The sequence below is a fragment of the Malania oleifera genome, chromosome 4 (assembly GCF_029873635.1).
Source record: "Malania oleifera isolate guangnan ecotype guangnan chromosome 4, ASM2987363v1, whole genome shotgun sequence".
Lineage (NCBI taxonomy): Eukaryota > Viridiplantae > Streptophyta > Magnoliopsida > Santalales > Ximeniaceae > Malania > Malania oleifera.
Window position 1 is genome coordinate 13,714,603 of NC_080420.1, and position 18,097 is coordinate 13,732,699.

General features: G+C 36.7%; 1 pseudogene; it reads right to left on the reverse strand.

Annotated features, from left to right (window-relative positions):
* Window positions 1-2,364: 2,364 nt before the first annotated feature.
* LOC131153695 (uncharacterized) overlaps window positions 2,365-18,097 on the reverse strand; it is a 60,737-nt pseudogene continuing 45,004 nt past the window's right edge.

Consider the following 18,097-nt stretch of genomic DNA (forward strand, 5'->3'; position numbering starts at 1 on the left):
GTCTCCCTCTTCAGGCCCACGTCTGGAATACTACATATTTAAAATTTTAAGTACAAACAAACACTTCTTACATAAGCTAATATGTACCACTATACACAATATAATCAATGCACTACCAAAAGATAGGATTTGATAAGCTCAGTGTAGTCTAAGTGTCTACTCTCAAATAATTATGCAAATATTGCAATCAGTATGTAAGAGTGTAAATGATATCATCTTTGTGTCAAAAAATGATTTCAATCACAATGCACAAACAAATATCACAAGCACACTTCAAATATCTCAGCAAATAATTTTTCTCAATATAAACCACAAGAAATATTCAAAAATGGTTTGTAAAATATTTATTTGATCTTTGTAATAAAATGATAATCTCAATCAAAAGGTATGACAACAAAGATCTTCAACACGCTAACAAATATCTCAAAATATTTTTCTCAAGATAAATCACAAAAGATATTTGAAATCGGTTTGTAAAATAGTATTTATCTTTAAGCACATTTCAAATACCTTCAACAAATATTTTTCTCATAATAAACCACAAAAGATATTTGAAATCGATTTGTAAAATATTATTTCACAACCAAAATACAATATGAACTCTTAAGTATTGCAATGAAAATGCAAAATTCAGAAACCCTAAGAAGTTTTTCTATAGAAGGCTTATTTACGAAGCCCCTTGGAAAAATTAGAAGCTTACTCTCAAAGAAAAATTAATCTCAATCAAAACAAACAAGTGAGGGTTTAAGTTTGGTGAGATGAACACAAGAGCACTCTCACTAAGTGGTATTTGCAATATAGATGAATAAGAATGGAAGTATATAGCTTGAATATGAAATATAGGCTTTTTGAGACTCAGAGGATATTTACTAATTATTTTGTTAATCTCATACTAATTTTTCCAAATGAGGGGGTATATATAGAGTTCCCTAAAAATATAACTATTCAAGACATGTAGGGTATTATTAGGATTGTTTAAAAACATTTTAACACCATTAATCCTGTTTAAAAAATTTAACTGCAGTTAAAAATAATGTCCAACCCTGAGAGCACCGGTCGACCAGACTTGAAGTTCGATTGACCAAGTAACTAAGTTCAGTCGACCGTGGAGAGTTTGAACTGAGAGTTCAGTTGACTTGACTTAGTGTCTTAAGGGCAATTTTCCATTTCCACGCGGTTTGGTCAACCAGGTGATTTTGAACAATAAAGTCAGTCGACCAATGCATTGGATTCTCCCATGTGTGGGTTTGGTCGACTAGGGTGTTGCCCATTTAAATTTGGTCAGTCGATCGAGGAGTCAAATGTGGGAGTTCGGTCGATCAAGTCATATGAGCTTGGTACAGTACGGTCGACTGAGCTATGGTCAAAATGTTGACCACTTGAGCAGTTCGGTCGACCAACAGATTTACACTATGAAAGTTAGATCGACTGAACATGCAAAAAATGCATTTCGATTCCAACTCCCTTATACATTCACCCTATTCATATGATGTTTATTTTTAATGCAATAGACAACTTTTTCATGCAGATTTGTGGGTCCTAAGGTCAGTCTAAGGTATTTGAGAATTAACCCCAAAAATCTGGCGTCGGTTAACCTTCAGTTGACCGAAGGGTGTTCCCTAAGGTCCATCTATGGTCTTGAGCTTATCCATCCTACCATGCAGGTAAGACATTAATTATTACAGACCATATTCTTATGTTACTATTACAGACCCAAATAAAGGATTAAAGTACAATACAACATGAAATAATTTTCAGGGTCTTCAGGTCTTTACTTCATGTGTCATGTGCGTGCACCATATGATACTTCCAATTGGTCCTGCACACAAACTCATCAACTATTAAATATTAGAGTATTTTTCATAATCAAAACGGCATATGACCAATAAGGTCAACAACTTCCCTCTTCAGTGCCTCTTCATGGGCTATCTCACTGCCATTCTAGAAACAGCTCAGCTTCCTCTTTGCATGCATGGCCCATGCATGAATGGGCCTCACGTGGTCCTTTCAAATGCAACCTTCTTATTTTCCTTCACACATTTTTTATTTATTTATTTTTGTTTCTCCTTTGAATTTCCAAAAAGTTGTTAAGGAGCTGCAACTGGATGATATATCGATTACGGAGACGATGCATAAGATTGAGGAACTTGTTGATACCGTGAGGTTGATGGACCGGGCTGATCTTTCCTCCATGAGAGGTTTGGATGATTCCTCCATCTTGGATTGAAAGTGTTCGAGAACGGTTGATTATGAGTTTTGTTGACCCAATTCACCGATGGCACCTGATCAAATCTACTCTCCTGCCATACTGGTAGTAAATGACAATCCTGTCTATGGTTTGAGGTCTCACAGATAGAGCAATCATCAACTTTCAAAACCTTCAAGCTTTTCCATAACCTCCAGTTTCTTAGATAACGCAACAACAAGAGCTTGTAAACTAGGTTCCTTTTTGACCTCGTATCTGCCTCCACCACTGATCGCTCTGATAGGTTGTGCTTCTATTAGTGCCCGTTCATGACGTGTGCTCCATTGTTGGGCACCCTCAGCTAAATAATCGAAGAATGATAAAGCCTTATCTGATTCCTTGTTGAAGAACTCCCCGTTGCACACTGTCTAGACAAACTGTTTACATGCAGGGGTTAGAGTAGTATAAAAATAATTCACTAACCTCCAAGATTCGAATCCGTGAGATGGACATATGTTCATCAGGTCCTTGAATCTCTCCCAGCATGCCCGGAATGTCTCGTCACCTTTTTGCATGAACTGACTGATCTGCTTCTGTAGGTACTGAGTTCTCTAAAAAGGGAAAAACTTATGTAAGAACTCGCGCTGCATTTCAGCCCATCTAGTAATAGAGTTAGGTCACAGAGAATTAAACCATATTTTTGCCTTATCTCTCAATGAAAAGGGAAATAAGCGAAGTTTGATATATTTATCAGTTCTAGCCCTATTAATGAAAGTGGTGTAGACCAACACAAAATCTGTCAAGTGTTGGTACGGACTCTTAGAATCCATCTCGTGAAACTGGGGTATCTTAGATAACATGTCATGCTTAATGTTGAAGTTTGGTGCATCTTGTGGTAACACAATACAGGAAGGTGTGGATGTGCATGTAGGCTATAGAAAATCCTGAAATGTACGAGGTGTAGGTGCAGTCATGACTTCCTCAAAGAATTGGTCAAACAGATTGCTCAAATCAATTTTATAATCACTCGTAAAAGTAATAGGAGAACAATCAGATTCTGTGCTCTATGTGTCACTACTGATACTAGATGAAATTCTAAATAGTATTTGAGTTATCTTGAATCCAGGGCCTCAAACATTAATGTAATAGTAGAAATCCACTAATACAGCAGCAAACAAGCATGATCAATTTTTCTTTTTTCAAAATTTTAAATTTTTTTTATTTTTTTTATTTTTTATTTTTTTAATTAATGAAAAATCAAAAATAATTGGAAAAAGACAAAATTTGAAATTAAAACTGGCAATCCCCAACAACGGCGCCAAAAACTTAACTCACTCTAAAAATGACTAGCTCGGAAGTTATCCCAAATATAGGAGTTATGTCGTGTAATAAATAGCCCAAGGATCAGATCGTCTCCTTAGGGAATGTGCTTAAATTCCAAATTTTACACATTTCCAATCGAAAATAAAAAGTCACTGAACTCAGTTTAGATTCAGGTTCTTGGATTGTTTGAGGTTTTCTTTAACAAATTAAAATAACGTGCAATTTAAACTCTAACCTAACACGCACTAAATTAAATAACGAGAAACGAAAATCCTACATTTAAAATTCCGAACCAAACAAGAATTGAAACACGCTTGAACTTTGGGATAAAAACTAAAGGCGATAACTTTCCTACTTAATTAAAACATGCAAGAATGAAAACGCAATTAATCACAAATTTAAATAACACTAATTTAAGTGCAATTAAGAACTTAAACAAGAATCCGAGACTTCAAGAAATAAACCATAAACAAAACACTAAAAAAATCGGACTTTAATAAGATCAAACTCAAACTAAATCAAACTCACCAAAATTTTTATTTTAAGGAAGACAATTAATATAGATCCTAAAGAAAATATTTTTCTTTTTGTATTTATTCTCCTTTGTTTTTTTTAAGAAATCAAACCGAACATAGTCAAACAAAAATTAATTCAAGCAAACAAAAAACAAAACAACTTTAATCTAAAGATAATACTAAATAAGAAAAATAAATAAATTAAAGTGACTTAAATAAAAATATCTCAATATACAATCCAAAATAGAAAAACACTTAACAATATTTAAAGAAAGTATAAAAGATGAAGAGAACAGAGAGAGAGAGAGAGAGAGAGAGAGAGAGAGAGAGAGAGAGAGAGAGAGAGAGAGAGTTATTTTGAAGCTTGCTGCAGCTGGCCGTGTGTGCTTCGAGTTGGAGGTCTTAGCAACAGCAGGAACTCTCGGCAGGGCTAGCAGCAGGGACTCTCGGAAGGACTAGCATCAAGGATTGAGAAAGCTGGCTGGAGTAGAGAGCAGCAGAAGGAGTCTTCTCGGGTAGATAAGGAATGGATGCAACACAGGAGCAAGGGGAGGAAGGGAAGAAGGAGAGGGAGAGGAAGAAGGAAAAGGAGGAGCTCTCGGCTATTGCCGGCAAGAGAAGGAGACAAGGAAGAAGAAAAGGAAGGGAAATAAGAAAAGAAAAAGAGAGGAAGAGGGTGAAACATCGGCGCTGAAGGAAAAAAAAAAAAAAGAAAATATATAGGAAGAGGAGGGAAGCCCTATGCACGGTTTGGAGAGGACCCGGCTGCATGGCCGGGTTAAATCACCTTCTTCTTTTTTTCTTTGCTTCTTGTTTCCTTCTTCTTGCATTCCTATGAACAAGGCCAAAATTGACTATCCTAGAGCTTGTATCTCTCAAAGCTCGAAACACAAAAGTCGTAGATAATTTTCTCATCTTTCTTTAGAATTTTGAAGCGTCTCGATCGGAGCTCGGATGGGAAATTTATGTGCGAATTACAAACTAACTCTGATTTTAGCTCTCGATAATTTCCCTGCGGTAAAAATATGTCAAAAATTCATAAATTTCTTAATAAAACCTAAATATTACAAATAAGAAACTGTGTTAAAATATTAAGAGTAATTAGGTATTTAATTAAAAATATAAGCCCCAATGCGTGAATTAAACCACCTAATTACGTAGTTTAAGCGCGTAATCAATATATATATATATATATATATATATATATATATATATATTGTAGCTAAAAGTTGAAATCCTAAGACAATTCTTATTTGATAACAGTGAAAATTATGAAGGGACTGTGTGGATGTATGTATATTGTTGATCCACGCAAATTCATTATTTTTTCTTCTCTATTTTAATTTTTTAATAATTTTTGTATTTGTTGTGTGTTTGTGCACATAACCTTATGGCATAATTTCTTAACAATTGGTGTCAAAGCATTACGTTCATGCTAGGTTTTCTAGGGTTTGCATTTAGATCACAGTATGGATGAGTAGGGTGAAGTCCCAATTTGTGCGTCTGGGCGCATAACCTTTTGTTTATTCAACAAAAGATTTACAGGGCTTTAACAAGAGAAAACCCAAAGAATATGGATTAAGATGATTAGATGGAACTAGAACAGATTGCCTTCAATACTATCCAATTTTGGTTAATTAGCAAATTCTGTCATACTCGTGTGATGGAGGAGAAAATTGTCAATGTTTTATGGATAAAATTGGAGAGCCTATATATGTCAAAGAGCAATACTTACAAATTTCTTTTGAAGAAGTCGTTATTTCTTCCTAAGTGTAGGGATCTAAATCAGCCTATAAATCAATTTAAATAGACGCTCAGCAATTTGCTTAAACTGGACATGAGGATCGAAGATGAAGATAAAGCGTTAATATTGTTATCCTCTCTTCTTTCTTCATTTGAACTCTTGGTTACAACACTACTCAATGGGAAACCCACTCCAAGGTATGAATATGGTTCATTTGATGATAGTGGCAAATTGCGCAGGGACTCCGTAGGCGTAGGCACATTGTTGAATCATATAAATTCGTTATTCTTCTTCTCTCTTTTAATTTTCTCTACTTTTTGTTTTTTTGCTCTACGTGTGTGTGTGTGCGTGCATAGTATTAGGCCGTGATTTCTTAGCAGTTTCCATACTCAGGAGTGAAATTCTCTATATTATTATTATTATTACTGTTAAATCTAGGATAGAGTTCTCTGCATAGTACACAAGGCAAGTAAGAGAAGAAATGTCCTACCAACTGCTGAAACTGCTGCATTGTTTGAGAACAACATGACAGCATGACTTTCCAGAAACAAATTCATATGTATTGAGTTATATATTCAACTAAGCAAGCCTTATTGAGAAAAGGTGTAACAAAAAGCCTATGCATGTTTTAGTGCTTTAACTTTTTGGATGATTCAAACAAACATATTTTCCTTGACCATGCATACATTCTGTGGTGAATGGAAGATAGTCCACATGTCAGTACCCCAAATCACCAGCTCTGCTGCCTCGTGAATTTTAGTTATTTTATAAATGAGACATTACAATTTAACATGGCTTTTGGGTTTTTTTTTCATCATAAGACAGAAGATATGTATCATGTGGCGCATTAATCAGTATAGATATCAAAACAACAAAATTATAATCAACATAAACTCCTCTAATGAAAAACCTTATTTTGGTAATTAGTTATCTTCCTGTAATCGTAGTTATGGTGACCTCATTTATCGAGCATTTGCTGTTGCCTTGTGATGGGAGATCATAGTCTGAAGAACTTTGGAAAGAAAATGTTGGTTGCTTTGGCTGTGAAAGTTCTGAATCACCACTTAGCATAAGAACTACAGCCGACATGGTTGGCCTGTCCACAGCATGGTCCTGAACACATAGAAGGGCAACATGTATGCATCTAGCTGCTTCTGAAGAGGAGTTCGTATCAGCCAATGCTTGATCCACTAGGTCTAATTCCCTGTGTTCACTCCATAACTGCCATGCCTAAAAGTATTAACCCTGCATCATCAGTACGATTCTGTATCCAATAGAGAATACAAAGGAATGATCGAAGCATTTGAATTTGGGATTAAGGTGGGACTTCACTCACATGACCAAGAATGCTTATATGCTGCTCATTATAATAGAAGCCAGTATTCTTCTTGCTGCTAACAATCTCTAATAGCAAGATTCCATAACTAAAGACATCAGATTTCTCAGAAAATATTCCTCCCATAGCATATTCAGGGGACATGTAGCCACTGCATTGGATTAAGATATGATTAAGACTAATGCTTGAATTCTATGAAGACACAAAAGTTATAATCGATGCTTTGATGCAAAGGGCTAAAACTATTATATCCAAAGTTACAACACTTATGGCAATTCACATGCCAAGGGATGGAAAATATTTCTAGAAAAGAGAGCATACATGTTAAGATGGAAAACGAAGCAAGTCAAATGATGATATCATAGACAGAATTCTACATAGCATAGTCTCATAGTCCAGGGAGGTTAAAGAGAGAACTAAGACAATCAAGAATCAACCTCAACATCTCTAACTTTCTATAATCTATTATTGGTCAATATATTCCATGCATTACACAATTTAGTATTTTTCTCTTCTTTACAGCACAGTAGCATGTTTTTTGCCGAAATAAGAGAAAACTTGGAAACTTGTTCATTATATGCTCCAACTGTGTGCATAATTTATTCCCAGATAAAATGAAAAGTTTCCCCAGTTAAAATATATAGTGGAAGAAAATTAAGTATTTTCATGAACAGAAGGTCCACATTGTATTTCATGTTGTCATTTTAGTGAAAAGGGAAAATTTTTTTTAGCAGAAACAGCAGTTTATAAAACAAAAGGAAAGGATGCTTACAATGTTCCTACAACCCTATCAGTATTTGCTAGATCTTGAGTCCTTCGAAAAATTCGTGCCAATCCAAAGTCTGAAATTTTAGGGTCCATATGTTCATCCAAAAGAATATTGCTTGCCTTCAAATCACGGTGAATGACTCTTAAACAAGAATCGCGATGGAGATAAAGAAGTCCTCGAGCTATTCCCTGGATAATATTGAAGCGTTTGGCCCAGTCAAGCTGCATTCTTTTGGTTGGATCTAGTGGAAACAATCAACAGCGGCCCAAGAAACAACGTTAGTTCTAATATGCATATATTGCTAATTGACTAGTTATAGGTACATATAGTTATATAACTTCCATTGCAGCTTAGTAAAGTGTTTTGTGTAACTAATATAATATTACGACTACTACATTGGTGCTATGAGCTTACAGAACTACCATCTTGTGATGCTTTGGGTTCTTGACAGTAGCATCATATATTTTCTTTGATGAATGAAAACACCCTTATTGATAGGGGTGGGCAAGAAAAACCGAAAGCATAACTAAACAGAAAAACCGAATTAAAAAATCGGTTTACCATTTTTTTTTTTTTTCGGTTCGATTTTTGTTCGGAGTTCTTAATTTTTTTGGTTATCAGTTCGGCTCTGACCACAATAACGGAACCAAACCACTATTGCTATAAATATACATATTATATATAATATCATATAAATTTTTAATAATTTAAATTGAAAAGTTGTATTAATCTAATATTCATGTGTTAAATTTTATTTTAAATATTTTAAATTTACATGTTGATTATCATGAAAGAAAATATATTATTTTTAGTGATTTTAAAATTTAAATTATACTTAAAGGGTCGGTGTAGTTAACCATTGGCTATTGGTCTAAAATGCAGTTAACCGAATTTTGATTAACCGTTTTAAATGGTTTAGTTTCGATTCACATTTTCTAACAAATTGAAACTTCGTTTCGATTGATGGTTTGGGGGTAATGATTCAGTTAACCGAACTATACTCACCCCTACTTTTTGATACAAAATTCCACGGCACAGACACACACATTTGGCCTTATACACAATCTTCAGTCCGGAGTTTTTGCTATATATATAAAGTAGCCAATACTTTGCTCAGGTAATTGGGAGTAGCATTTTCTTTTATCTTCCCTCTATTATATGAAATCCATTTTGTTCATGATAAATGGGACAGAAAAAAAAACCACATGCATGAGGCGGAGTATAAAGCATCACATGGCTATCAATTCCATGTTCGTCATATGAAGGAGATGCATGCTTGGGTGCAACTTAATGGGATTGAATATAGGTTGCAAATAATGCAGGATAATTAGTTGAGTGTGTTGTAGCTGGAGACAGGAGAGCCAGAAGTTGGAGATGCGTGATGAGTTGGAACACGGTTTGCAATTAATCCACATTTATCCCATGATTGTAAACCTCCCATTTGTGATTGATTATGTTTAATTGTGATTAAATATTAATTTAACTATCAGCCCTATAAATAGAGGGCTGAGGAATGTAATAGGTACAAGTGAGAAACTCAAAGAGCAGAGAGGAAAAAAGAGGAGGAAGAGAGGGAGAGAGAGAGTGAGAATTGTAATTTTTCGAGAAATAGTGAATTTGTGGTGTGTGCTCCACGCACGTATATCAATATTGACCGAACCACATTAGATTTTTGGTGTCACATCTTTCTGGTTACTCACAAGTTCCTAACAAGTGGTATCAAAGCCCAGTTGGCATAGGAAAGCCAGATCAAAAGTGATCCCAAAATCAGAGCTCTGTCTAGTGGATCGAAACTAAGTTTTGAGGCCACCATCATATTCAGCTCGTCGATACGAAGAGAACCGTGTAAGTCGGAGCTTGAACGAAGTCCAGACGAAGGCTTACGCGCCTTGCCGGAGCAAGAAGTTTCGACACGCTCCGATGACCAGCTCCTCACACGCCGCACGCGTTGCACGCGTCTTCTTCTCTTAGACCACCTCGACCCAACCCAGGGGAAACCCGACCTGATCCGCATACAGTCTCACACGGGGTCAATTCGAGAACCGGTCCCCCGACCAAGATCCGACCCACCGCCTCAGCGCCACGTCAGTTGCCACGTCATTCGGTGGACCCCATTGCCACGTCAGCAGGTGGACCCCACCCCCATGTCAGTAGGTAGACCCTACTGCCACGTCAGTTGCCACGTCAGCATAGTTGACCATTTGACCAGGTTTGACCTAAAACTTTGACTGAGCCTTTTGGAATCGTTTTGGGTTCGTTTTTTTAGCGACTTGAACCATTTCTAGGGTGTTCGATCATTCCAGATCTAACCGTGCTATCCATTTGAGTTAATTCCATCTCTAGATTAGCAAATCGAGATGTCAAATAAAAAGAGCTCAAAAATCAAAATATTTAATGGCAACAATTTCGATTTCTGGAAGATGCAGATAGAAGATTATTTGTTTGGGAAGGAATTACACTTACCGTTGAAGGGTAAGCCAGCATCCATGAATGAGGACGAGTGGGAGTTGCTTGATCAAAAAGCCCTCGAAACCATCAGAATGACGTTGTCAAAATCTATGACATTCAATATCAAGCATATAACATCACCAAGTCTCTAATGGATGCGCTCTCTAATATGTACGAGCAGCTTTCAGCCGCAAACAAGGTACATCTTATGAAAAGACTATTTACAATGAGCATGTCTGCAGGTGAAAGTTTCAGCAGACATTTGAATAATTTCAACGAGTTGTCGGATCAACTCGCCTCAGTCGGGATAACGTTTGATAATGAGATTCAGGCCCTATTGATTCTTAGTCAGTTGCTTGAAAGTTGGAATGGTGTTGTTACTGCCATCAGTAGCTTTGCAGGAAAATCTAAGCTTGTATACAAATGAGGTCATCACCATGATTTTGACGGAGGAAATAAGAATGCAGTCGAACCATGACTCCACTTCGAGTTCAGCCTTGAACATGGAGAGTCGAGGCAGAGGAAACATGCATGGACAATCAAACAACTACGGTAGATCTAGACCTAGGCGGTCTAAATCCAAAAATCCTAGAGGTACTCAAGCCACAGGTTCCCAAAGTACAAAATTTATTGAGTGCTAGAACTGTGGAAAAATCGGTCATTACAAGAACCAGTGTAGAAGTCAGAAGAAAGAATACGAGACAAGGGCAAAGACAGAAGTAAATATTGCTTCCGAAAATGATGAGATGTTGATCTGTTCTTTGGAGAGCAAGCAGGAGTCTTGGGTCTTAGACTCCAAAGCCTCATTTCATGCCACTTGCTGCAGAGATTACCTAAAGGAGTACATACTGGGTAATTTTGGTAAGGTGTACTTTGGCAACGATCAACCTTACGACATAACCAGCAAGGGAGTTGTGAAGATCAATATAAAAGGGTCAGTATGGAAGCTGAAGGATATCAAATATATTTCAGACCTGAGAAAGAATTTGATCTCAGTTGGTCAGCTGGCAGATGAGGGATACACGATGAAATTCATTGGCGATGAATGGAAAGTTTCAAAGGGTGTATTAATGATTGTGCGAGGTAAGAAAAACGAAACACTTTTTCTAACCTCTAATACCTCCATGTCTATTTCAGTTGCTGCAAGAAATAACGACAGCAACATCTGGCACCAACGACTCGGTCACATGAGCGAGAAGGGACTCAAGGTGATGCACTCAAAGGGAAAATTGAGTGGTCTATAGTCAGTGTAGATTGACATGTGTGAGGATTGTATAGTCGGGAAAGAGAAGAGGGTCAGTTTCCAGTAAACACATATGCCCCAAAGAAGAAGAGATTAGAACTAGTCCACTCAGAATGTGTCACAATAACAGAATGCCGAGAATCCTCAGGTGAAGGAACCTGTGGAGTAGATCGTCGCACCACCGTCTCATACTCCAGCTCCGGAGCTTAGGAGATCTACTCGATCTCATCTACCAAACAGAAGGTATATTGATTACTTACTTCCTACAGATGGAGGAGAGCCCGAATGCTATGATGAAGCATGACAGGTGGCAGATACGAGTAAGTGGAAGCTTGCAATGAAGGATGAGATGAAATCCCTCACCTCCAACAGAACTTTGGAAGTAGCTGAGTTGCCCAAAGGCCTTCACAACAAGTGGGTGTACAAAATCAAAAAGGAGCATGATGACTCCAAAAGGTACAAGCATCGATTGGTAGTCAAAGGCTTTGAACAGAAGGAAGGGATTGACTACACCGACATCTTTGCACCAGTTGTAAAGCTGACAGCCATCAGATTAGTTCGCAGGAATCGAGTAGACACGAAGGTGGTGACTACAGAGAAACTGAAGTTGTGTTCAATTTCAGTTGGTCTTCATGCCTGAAGACATATTTTAAGTACATAATTTATTCATGATACTGATTGAGGAGGCGTCAGAAGTCTCTATCTCCAAGTGGGAGATTGTTGTAGCTGGAGACAGGAGAGCTAGAAGTTGGAGACGCGTGATGAGTTGGAATGCGGTTTGCACTAATCCCTATTTATCCCATGATTGTAAACCTCCCGTTTGTGAGTGATTATGTTTAATTGTGATTAAATATTGATTTAAATATCAGCCCTATAAATAGAGGGCTGAGGAATGTAATAGGTACAAGTGAGAAGCTCAGAGAGCAGAGAGGAAGAAAGAGGAGGAAGAGAGGGAGAGAGAGAGAGAGAGAGTGAGAATCGTAATTTTCCAGCGAATAGTGAATTTGTGGTGTGTGCTCCGTGGACGTAGGTCGATATTGACCGAACCACGTTAAATTTTTGGTGTCACATTTGGTTGCTCACAGGTTCCTAACAGAGTGAAAATCAAGCTATACAAGAAACTAAAAGAAAAAAATGCCAAAGTCAAACTAACCGAAAAGGAAAGTATCCAAGCTCTTGTTTGGCATGTATTCATAAATCAGTAACTTCTCTTCTCCTCCAATGCAGCATCCCAATAGCCGAACTAGATTTCTGTGTTGGAGTTTGGAGATCAATATGATTTCAGTCTTGAACTCTTCAAAGCCTTGTACTGAGCTGCTGGAAAGTCTTTTCACTGCAACTTCCCTCCCATTTTTCAGCTTTCCCTGTACATAGCCGACCCAACACTGTCACTGTGCAGCTGCATGTGTATGTGCAGACAGTATATTAGAAAGAGAAGTTAATGTACTTGTAATTACCTTATAAACGGGTCCAAATCCCCCTTCCCCAAGTTTGTTTGCCATGCTGAAGTTGGCCGTAGCTACTAAAATTTGGTCCATGTCAATCACTGGTAGCTCTGTCACATCTTTTCGTTCTATGTTACATCCTTGTGGGCGGTCTCTTAAAGAGTCAGGGTTGTAAAATAAATTGATGTCTTCCATGCTTCTTACCTTTTTCCCTGATGTTAGAGATTGAAGCATAGAACAAGGATAGTTACTCTCACCAGACCAGCCAGATTAGTAGGGCTTGACCCTAAAAAAGCTTTACAATAATACCATAGTTTCAATCGACCCTTACTTTTTTCTTGTATTGAATTGACCCCTATCAGAACGAAATTCACTTTTGCAGCTTAAGAACACAACAGATTTATAGAATTCCAAAACTTTTTACATTGATTTCTCTTAATTTTTTACCTTGATTTCTCAAAATCTCAGTGAAGAGTCCTTGTTACCTTTTCCACCAAGTAGGCCTACAGCAGTGGTATTTTGTTTCCACTTACGCAAGCCATACACCAAGGCAACCAAGATGATGAAACTAGAAACAGCTGCCACAATGAAGATGAGTTTTGCTCGGTTTTTTCTGCCTGAAAAATATTTGTTCAAGGTAATATTTAAATTAGAATTAAAATGTTTTCATGAAAAAATCAACACTTAAGACCCGTTGCCCAAAGTTCTAATCCCAAAATTTTGTTACCTAGTTCTGAATATGCAAGCCGGAGGTAAAGATCTTCTGCAGCAGATGAAAACTCCTGAATGTCCATAAGGTCGCTGGTCCAAATCATACAACCAATTCCAGCCACAAAAGCATAAGCTGTGCACGAGCAGTTATTCAAGCACCAAAGACTGCAAGCCTCAGCATCCTCAGGCAGCATATAATTTTCAAAAAGATCTGGCAGTATCATCCTACTCAACTTCCAGAATCCATCCATTCTACCTCTACCTGAGGCTAAGCTAGTTTTCATATTTTGGTCACAAAACAATTCAGTTCGCCTCACGCACCCACCAGTCCAGTTCCCATTGCTCCACTCCGTGCTCGACTTTGGTTTGAATCCTTTCAAGCACTTACAAATTGGCAACTCATTTTTATTGCAAACTCCATAAGGTCCACACATTCCATAAACATCACATGGACTCTGGGGTGTCTCCCAATGAACCTCAAATTCCTTCCTGTCTTCCTCCCACTGTGATATCTGCAGATATCCTGATGCTGATAAGAACATAATACGAATATGAGAGCTTCCCAATGCATCGAAGGTGAAATATTCAGTTCCTTCTCGAGTATCTGATACAAGGCGAAATCCATTCTGATATATCGCATCCATTTCCGGCATCCCAATGAACTTCAATCCATTCCATGGCCCACCTCTCCAGAAAAGTGTTGTTCCATTCCAAATGAAAGGTTGTGGTGGTACCTGAAGTTTAGTTCCTAGGAGAAAGTTTCCTGGTGATGGATCATCTTCACATTTCCAAGAAGTCAAGAACTGTTTCTGGCCAGTTCTAGTGTTCATCCCTAACATCATGCCCGGAAGAAAAGTGTCACAAGGATTTTTCATGCTCTCCCACAGTTTTTCCTTTGAAACAGTATCTTCAATGACTAAGTTCCCATTGTCTAAGAGGACTGCAACCTGTTTATTAGACAGAACCGGGACGATGCTGGTTGACCAGACTGTGTTGAGCTTGCCATCCATAAGCCTCAAATTTCCATCCACACCCATTGTTAGACTTGTAGAGGAGTCTGCAGCTGCCAGTGGCTTCTCCCTGTTTGCCACCCAAACAACTTTGCTCGTTGAGGTTTTCTTGTACCAAATCCCCACATATAGTTTACTAGAATTACCAGGACTGAAGAAGCCTAATTCAAAGACTTCGCCGACAGATACAAGAGTTTGTCCCTTGGAGATGTTTTGGGATGTAATCAAGGTATCCATTGCTGTGCAATATTGAGATGGAAATGGAATCAAGATGTACAAGAGGACAGTGGATGTAACGAGAGTGCTAGTAATGATTGATACATCCATTTAAAAATGAAAACGGGGTTCATAAGGTGGAGGAGGATGAAATCGTATATTGGTTTTTCAAAGTTCCTGATTCTAACTGCTGCTGGAACCCTTTTCTTGGAAATTTGCATTTTGATGTTTGAAGATTATAAAAAATCAATTTTGTTTTATTTGCATCACCTAAGCCTCCAATTTAAAAAATTCCATTGTTGAAAAGTTCTCTTTGTTCATCCAAAGAAATTGACAAACTAAATTCGTGGGCATGACAGTACGTCTCATCTAATCTGATTAAATTTATAAAAGGATAAATTACACAAATTACATGAGGGAGTCCTAAAGTTTCAATATAAAATTAAAAGGTTCTGCTATATTTAAAACTTCAAGGGCTGCAATTCTACACAACTTGAAAAACTTGTGTTATAATTTACCTTTTGTTAAATACTATATACCCGAGATTTACATTCCATGAAAAATTTATATAGTGCTGATAACACGAAAACCTCCACTGTCCTTCACTAGACAGATTAAAAAAAAAAAGACTACTCGTTTGAAAATAACGTTACTTTTTTTTATTGTTAGCATGCATGTTCTGGAGCCTATTTTTTATTAAGGGGAAGATGATAAAATAATGGTAATATTCATTTAAAGTCAAAACTCAAGATCAAAGACTGATCCTCCAGAATGCAGTGTTGACTTGTGCACTATTTTGGGGATCATCTGAAGAAATTTGAGAACCCTGTACCATAAAATGTGAAAAGAAAGTCATACAATGTGAATTAAGCAGCAATCTTAGGTTATGTTTTGTTCGTGCAATATCTATTTCTAAGCATATAATTGAATAAGTGAAAATAAAATAAAATTTATGACGGCATACTGGATATAATAATTTACTAGAAAGTCACTCATGCGGAAAGGTTTCACTATATCTAACTTTGATGAGTGAATAAACGATGATGCATTATCATTTGTTTTATGATGAAAACATCTTTTCTTTTGTAAGCTATGAAATTATTATACTATAAGACTTCATTTGGAACTTGAAAAATATTAGGGAGAAGAAAGGAAAATAAGAAGGAATCTATTTTTTCATATTTGGTTATCGAGGAAAGTAAGAAATTTTTTTTTTTTTTTTAAATGCTCCAAATTAATTAACAAAAATTTCATTTTACACATCATTAATTGATATTTCTTATTTTCTTATTATACTAAAATAAATTTTTATTTTATTTTATTTTTTTTTTTTGGATTACGCACCGGGTATTCACGTGTCCGTTTTACGGTACACGTGACTAATCCTGCGCCCCTTGAAGTTGACCCCACAAATCCAAAGGGAAGGTAAATTCAGGAGTCCAGGGACGGAAATGAGTCCAGGAGGGTTTGAACACCTGATCTCGTGAAAGGCACTCCTGCAACCCGCACTACCACCTGAACCACACCTTTTATTTTTAATAGCATTTGATATGGAGATGCAGCTCTCATGGCAAGCCTAGAACAATATTGGGGGCTTAAGTCTGTTTCTAAAAGAAAATTAGCTAGGGAGAAGAGAGAATAATTTTTGTGAATTTTGTAGTAATACATAAAAAATTGATCTTCTCATTTGAGCAAACAAAAATATCCATGTCCCATCCTACTGGTTATGTAAACTTTTTTTTTTTTATCACACTATACAATTTTGGTGAATGTCTTTGTTAAAGTGTTGTGTAAATTGGAAGACCTAATAGTTATGGTAAGTCTCTCACTCTATTTATATTTCCTGCCAAGTACATCAGAAAGACCATAATACCTTTGATTGTTAGTTATTGAACATAGGTAACCTACTAAATAACTAATAATCAATAACAATCTCAACTTAGAACATAGATATCATATGCTCCTAACTTGTTACAAACCTATTTAACCAAACTATCCAAAATTTTAATTAACACATTGATCAGCAAGTTGGTGTTTGGATTTTGACATGATCAGAGGCAAAGTGAATAACATATTGATTATCACACATATATTCCACTTGACTAAGAATGTGGAAAACAAAGTTCTTCTGATATGTTCTTTAGCCAAATCAATTCATACATATTGTGTGCTGTGGCCCTATATTCTAAATAAGCACTTGATTGGGTCACAACAATTTTTATATATTACTCTTCCAAGATTCTAGGTCGCCGCCAACAAAAACACAATACCTTGTTAAGTAACATAGGTATTGTGTAACCTAGAATACAAGTGTGATCCCAATCCTAGTACAATAAATATCTTCCCGATGCACCTTTAAAATATTGCAAGATATGAACGATAGCATCTCATGGCACATTCAAGGAGAATCTAAAAATTGGCTTATTACACTTGCTACAAAAAGATATGTTAGGTCATGTGAATGTAAGGTAGTTTTAACTATCTAACAAGCCTCTACATGCATAACATGTATCTGTATATAGGTGTATTATTACATTGCCCATGCTTATCTAAAAGATCTAGAACATACGTCCTTTATCACAAAATGGTTTCCATGCCACATCTAGATACTTCTATATATATATATCCTATAAGGATTTCAACAAAACGAAATCTTTAGTATGAAAGAGAAGCCATTTTAGACTTTGGATACCCTCTCAATAATCACAATGTCATATGTGTCGCAACCTCCTTGAGAAGGGTCCGGAATGGTGAGGGATAACAATATTGATGATTTGTTGGAGTTGTCATTGACCTGTTATTTTCTTAAGTGCGATTAGTTCACCTAATTAGTACTTGTTAATTTATATTTAGACTAATCCTAAGACAAAGAAACCAGTAGTCTCGATTTGATTTTACCAAATTTGCGATCAGGAGTATAGTTATGTGAGGGGATGGTATTAGCATCGCTTACACACCCGTTTTATGAATGGTACCTAACTATGGATTATCCCAATTTGAATCATATGGTCCTCAATAAAACTCTTAAACAAGTCCAATAAATATTGAAATTTTAAAAGAAAATGCAAAAATAACTGCGATTTAGGAATGTCTAAAAAGACCTCCAAAGGAAGGGATCTTATTAGACAAATCCCTGTCATAATTGATTTATA